Genomic DNA, 7,262 nt, shown 5'->3' with positions numbered 1-7,262 from the left:
AAACATGTCCCGTTCTGCATTAATAAAAAGAACAAACAATACAGACCATTTTTCTCTCCAATGTCAGAGCACATGTAGCCTATACACAGGAATAAAATGTCCAAAAATGTCCAAAAATATGCCAGTGTCAATGAATTGTTATAGCCACTAAAAGATAATGTACTCTTGCATGTTGATGTAATTCATCTAATAATGCTGCCAGAATATATATTCTAATTAAGAGCAATATAGATTAAATGACACACTGCATTACCATTTGGAAATTACAAGATAATTGTATGGCTTATAACAGCAATTACCCTGTTTATCTTGACAGCATTAGATTGCAGGTGGCACCTCATGTGCTGAATGCCAAGAGGCCCACAGCACACGCTCACAACTGTATTGTGATTGAGAGCTTAAATAGAAATTATTTGCCTTTCATGCATTCTTATTAATTACGGAAAGGGCATTCCCTAACGCTAATGTTGACAACAAGCTTGATATGGTATCTTTACTAGCATAGGAAAGAGATTGCACAAAAGTATTTGGACACCCCTACAAATTAGTGGACTCGGCTATTTCAGCAACACCCGTTGCTGACAGGTGTATAAAATCGAGCACACAGCCATGCAATCTCCATAGACAAAGTAGAATGGCCTTGTTGAAGAGATCAGTGACTTTCAACGTTGCACTGTCAAACTGTAGGATGCTACCTTTCCAACAAGTCAGTTCCTCAAATGTCTGCCCTGCTAGAGCTTCCCCAGTCAACTGTAAGTGTTGTTATTGTGAAGTGGAAAGGTCTAGGAGCAACAACAGCTCAGCCGCAAAGTAGTAGGTCACACAAGCACACAGAAGAGGACCGTCGAGTGCTGAAGTGCGTAGGGTGTAAAAATCATCTGTCTTCGGTTGCAACACTCACTACTGAGTTCCAAACTGCCTCTGGAAGCAACGTCAGCACAATAACTGTTTGTCGGGAGCTTCATGAAATGGGTTTCCATGGCCGAGCAGCCGCACACAAGCCTAAGATCACCATGCGCAATGCCAAGCATTGGCTGGAGTGGTGTAAAGCTCACCGCCATCGGAGTCTGGAGCAGTGGAAATGCGTTTTCTGGAATCATGCTTCAACATGTCAGTCCGACGGACGAATCTGGGTTTGGCGGATGCCAGGAGAACGCTACCTGCCCCAATGCATAGTGCCAAATGTAAAGTTTGGTGGAGGAAGAATAATGCTCTGGGGCTTTTTTTCATGGTTCGAGCTAGGCCCCTTAGTTCCAGTGAAAGAAAATCTTAACGCTACAGCATACAATGACATTCTAGACGATTCTGTGCTTCCAACTTTGTGGCAAAAGTTTGGGCGAGGCCCATTCCTGTTTCAGCATGACAATGCCCTCGTTCACAAAGCGAGGTCCATGCAGAAATTGTTTGTCAAGATCGTTGTGGAAGAAGTTGACTGGCCTGCACAGAGCCCTGACTCCAACTCCATCGAAGACCTTTTGGGTGAATTGAAACGCTGACTGCGTAATTGCCCAACATCAGTGTCCGACCTCACTAATACTCTTGCGGCTGAATGGAATTTTGGAATGAGATATTCGCCAAGCAGTTGTCCACATACTTTTGGTAATGTTGTGTATTTCTGGAGTAAAATATCTATATCTCAGATATAATTCTGCTGTTGAAGTTGTGTTTTGAGGGCGAGAGGAAATCAAATGTCTAGGTAGCTAACTAGCTAGATGGTTAGCTTTGGCTAACCCTGAATCTGACAGACAAAGTTTAATCTCCTGTTTTTAGCTCCCCATATGATATGTGCTTGTTGGATAACTAGCCACCTTGTCATAGGCATAAAGAGTGATTCATCAGATATGTGTGGCAATAGCTAACATTAGGGACAGTTCAAAATTGACTGGGGGACTGGTCCAACTCAAGGTGTCATAAAAAAGAAATGCACCCCCCTCCTCAACATAAAAAATATTTTCACAAGACCCTTACCTAGTACTGTATTAATTATCTAAAAATAATGTTTACGACCATAAATAACAATAACTGTAGCGACCCTGTGTTTATAAGTAGTGACTTCACCACTTCAGCGTGCTTTTGTGGCACAGTCGATGTCACGCAGTGCTATGGGCCAGAAGGTTGAGGGTTCACCAAACCATGGTCGACCTCACTCTCCCTGCCTGTTTCATTAAACTACAATCAGAGACAATGATCAGCTACACTCTTATAAAAAAGTGCTCCAAAGGGGTTCTTCGGCTGTCCCCATAGGAGAAGCCTTTTTGGTTCCAGGTAGAACAATTTTGGGTTCTACCAAAATTGATTGATTTAATTTGTCAGTAAAAATAAATATATATCCACACAGTACAAAGATGTTTAAAAGGGACTTATTTCCATTATTGTCCCTATATTTTTTTTTACATATATAGATATACAACTACATACAGTGGGGAGAACAAGTATTTGATACACTGCCGATTTTGCAGGTTTTCCTACTTGCATGCAATAAATGCAAACGAATTAGCAAACAAATTACTTAAAAATCATACAATGTGATTTTCTGGATTTTTGTTTTAGATTCTGTCTCTCACAGTTGAAGTGTACCTATGATAAAAATTACAGACCTCTACATGCTTTGTAAGTAGGAAAACCTGCAAAATCAGCAGTGTATCAAATACAGAGGGGCAAAAAAGTATAATTTAATTTTCATCATAGGTACACTTCAACTATGACAGACAAAATGAGAAAAAGAAATCCAGTAAATCACATTGTAGAATTTTTTATGAATTTATTTACAAATGATGGTGAAAAATAAGTATTTGGTCAATAACAAAAGTTTATCTCAATACTTTGTTATATACCCTTTGTTGGCAATGACAGAGGTCAAACGTTTTCTGTAAGTCTTCACAAGGTTTTCACACACTGTTGCTGGTATTTTAGCCCATTCCTCCATGCAGATCTCCTCTAGAGCAGTAATGTTTTGGGGCTGTTGCTGGGCAACACAGACTTTCAACTCCCTCCAAAGATTTTCTATAGGGTTGAGATCTGGAGACTGGCTAGGCCACTACATGACCTTGAAATGCTTCTTACGAAGCCACTCCTTCGTTCGTGGTGTGTTTGGGATCATTGTCATGCTGAAAGACCCAGCCACGTTTCATCTTCAATGCCCTTGCTGATGGAAGGAGGTTTTCACTCAAAATCTCACGATACATGGCCTCATTCATTCTTTCCTTTACACGGATCAGTCGTCCTGGTCCCTTTGCAGAAAAACAGCCCCAAAGCATGATGTTTCCACCCCCATGCTTCACAGTAGGTATGGTGTTCTTTGGATCCAACTCAGAATTCTTTGTCCACCAAACACGACGAGTTGAGTTTTTACCAAAAAGTTCAATTTTGGTTTCATTTGACCATATGACATTCTCCCAATCTTCTTCTGGATCATCCAAATGCTCTCTAGCAAACTTCAGACGGGCCTGGACATGTACTGGCTTAAGCAGGGGGACACGTCTGGCACTACAGGATTTGAGTCCCTGGTGGCGTAGTGTGTTACTGATGGTAGGCTTTGTTACTTTGGTCCCAGCTCTCTGCAGGTCATTTACTAGGTTCCCCCATGTGGTTCTGGGATTTTTGCTCACCGTTCTTGTGATCATTTTGACCCCACGGGGTGAGATCTTGCGTGGAGCCCCAGATCAAGGGAGATTATCAGTGGTCTTGTATGTCTTCCATTTCCTAATAATTGCTCCCACAGTTGATTTCTTCAAACCAAGCTGCTTACCTATTGCTGATTCAGTCTTCCCAGCCTGGTGCAGGTCTACAATTTTGTTTCTGGTGTCCTTTGACAGATCTTTGGTCTTGGCCATAGTGGAGTTTGGAGTGTGACTGTTTGAGGTTGTGGACAGGTGTCTTTTATACTGATAACAAGTTCAAACAGGTGCCATTAATACAGGTAACGAGTGGAGGACAGAGGAGCCTCTTAAAGAAGAAGTTACAGGTCTGTGAGAGCCAGAAATCTTGCTTGTTTGTAGGTGACCAAATACTTATTTTCCACCATAATTAGCAAATAAATTCATAAAAAATCCTACAATGTGATTTTCTGGATTTTTTTACTCATTTTGTCCATCATAGTTGAAGTGTACCCATGATGAAAATTACAGGCCTCTCTCATCTTTTAAGAGGGAGAACTTGCATAATTGGTGGCGGACTAAATAATGTTTTGCCCCACTGTACTTGTTCTCCCCACCTTAGATATATTACATAGATACAGAGACATTAGAGAGATACATTACATAGATACAGAGACATTAGAGAGATACATTACATAGATACAGAGACATTAGAGAGATACAGACACATTACAGAGATACAGACACATTACAGAGATACAGAAATGCTCAACCCCCAGACGAGTATGAGGGGCGAGTTTGAATATAATTCTTACAAGCTTGTTTGGCTGGTAGTTTATTCTTCAGATGTTTGGGGCTGCTGGTGAACCATGATGTGCAGGCATAGTCAAAGTGACACTGGACTAGCGCAGCTGCCAGAGTCTTTAGGGTGTCAATAGCTGAGTTTCCATCCAGTTGGGGACAGATTTTCATGGGAATATTCTAAAATCTGCATGAAAACAATATGCACATTTTTCCCATCACATTTGTGTTTCCACCAAATTGAGTTGTTGCTAATTGAAGTCTGTGAGTAAATACGTAGGGCACATCAAAATAACTTTGTGGGGTAAATTCCCATGTACTGAATAAAAATACAAGTAAAATGGGTTTCCGTAGCATTTTCCACTGTAGGGCTACTGATGGTTTCGTCACAAAAACATTGTGTAGGTGTAGTGAATGTGCCCTCTATGGTTTTGGCATGTGCGCTCCAGCCAACAGCTCACAGATACAGTGCGGGTATAGCCTGCTACATAATGAGATTATTATACACAAAAGTGAGATTATTTATTATTTGTCAAATGGCAGCCAAGCATCGAATATCATGTCTCCAGAATAAAACTCTTGATATTTATTAAAAGGAGCATCAAGCGCATCACCATGCACTTTCACCACCCTGTGAAGTTCATCATAATTGATTTAATCTGTAGCCTTATAAACTGCAAGCTTTCCCATGATGTCGTGACATGTTTTATCTGACATGTACTTTCCTCGCATAAAAAGGTTGGATGGAAACCTGGTTAATGTCAAGCCATTTTGAGGATGCTATGATTATATTTTGGACAAATGTGCACATGCCTACAGGAGACTTTGAAGTAGCCTAATCAGATTAAAATGTTGACTGGTTGTGTTTATGCCACATATAAAAGGTTATAAATTTTAAAAGTTAAATGACAAATATTTTTGATATATTAAAGCATTAGGTTATAGGTGTGAGAGAAATAGCCACTTGGATTGGAGACAGAGCTTGCGTTAAACTTTTCTGAATAATTGGGCCTGTCGGGAGCATACAGTATGTGGCAACATTATTATTGGACTACTTGGGAGAACGATGATCTGCAACAGACAGAGCATCTCAGTATCAGAAGTAAACATACAGCCAGACTGGCCTGCTACTGTGTCTTTCTAGACTGTCCAGAGGAAACCCACAATGGATCCACATGGATTGATACATTCAATTCACAGGACTTTTGCGCCGTTATTCAGATGACATTTTCACTGCAGCCTAGAGTAGAATTTTGTACCCACTTGAAAATAATAATCCAAGTATTTGTTGCATTGTGGTGTTGTAGGGTACTATAGTCTAGGTAGGTTAATTTTATTATCCCTAAACAAGATCAATAGGAGAGCTTTTGAGCTGATTGTTTCATGTCTTCACTGTTCTTTCATAAGCAATGATGCACCTCACCTTTCCGCGTTGCATCGTGCCTAAGAACAGCTCTTACCTGTGGTATATTGGCCATATATCACAAACCCCTGAGGTGCCTTATTGCTATTATAAACTGGTTAACAACGTAAATAGAGGAGCATAAATGCATGTTTCGTCATTCCCGTGGTATACGGTCTGATATACCTTGGCTGTCAGCCAATCAGCATTCAGGGATCAAACCACCCAGTTTATAAAAAAAGTTAGCACATGGAAAAGCGTAGTGCATAAGGGAAGTACCAAAACACCTTGATATGGGGGAGGTGCATGCAAGCAGATGAGGAAATGTGGCTAGGATGGAAGACATGATATACAGTTGTAAAACCTGCAAAAGAGCTAATGTAAATGAGGGGAAAAAACACACTACCCCCATTAAAAAAAACACAACCCTCCCCAAAGCAAACCCCTGCCCCAAAGCAAACCCCTGCCCAAAAGCAAACCCCTGCCCCAAAGCAAACCCCTGCCCAGTACATTTTTATCTGTCCCTTAGCTAACTAGCTGCAGTGTCAAATATGTAGCTAGCTAACATGAGCTGGGTCAGTCCAGCGAAGCATCCTCCCACTCTACTGCTCTCTCTCACTCTGTGTGTGTGTGTCTAAATGTCATAAGCACATCTACCATACAGGTGGTTTATCATCCTAGTCAGCTTTTTGTACACCATATACTAGAAATCAAAAATGTTTGTGTGTTTGTCTTTTTATTTACAACTTGTAGTGGCACAACAGAGGGGAATGAGAATGTGCCAGCAAAGAAAACAAAACACCCTTCAAGGTGGAAAGGAGAGGTTTGGAAGAGAAGGAGGATGGAGGGTAAATCCGTTTTTGTCTAGAAGGGATACAGCTTTTGTCAAAATTGTTCTTTTAATAGCAGGTTAGGAGAATTGATGTAGAACATGTATTTTATACCATGCTGAAATGTGTCTGATTTGCATACTATTAACATGATTGATAGTAACATTTAGATGTTGATTGTTGTTTGACTGATCAACCTTGATATTTCATTCTGAATGAAAAATTGAACATCACACTTGGAGCAAATCTTTTTAGTACGCATTCACCATCACATCTACTTGTAAAATGAATTGTCATTAATGCTATTCAAATTGTAAAATTGGAGTACCGTTGACCTTTTTATGAAATTGAGCACATTGATAGATATTAAGTGAACTGTGAATAACACCTTAATTGAAACTGTCCAGCCTACAAACTTTGTTTGACATCAGTCTTCATTGTAAACTACCTGTGCTGGAAGACATCTCCACTATGGTGCTGGAAGGCTTAATTAATAAATTCATGTCAAATAAATTGCACTAATTTGTTGTCGCTGTCACAGTTTGCCATGAGGTGTAAAATGAAATGACCAAACAAAATGTTTAACTAGTACTTAAATAGTTTTCTGACTGGATACGTTTTACTCTTACTTGA

Source organism: Oncorhynchus tshawytscha, linkage group LG02 (genome assembly GCF_018296145.1).
Source record: "Oncorhynchus tshawytscha isolate Ot180627B linkage group LG02, Otsh_v2.0, whole genome shotgun sequence".
NCBI classification, from domain to species: Eukaryota; Metazoa; Chordata; class Actinopteri; order Salmoniformes; family Salmonidae; genus Oncorhynchus; species Oncorhynchus tshawytscha.
The sequence above is the reverse complement of the archived record's forward strand: the minus strand, read 5'-3'. Positions refer to the sequence as shown.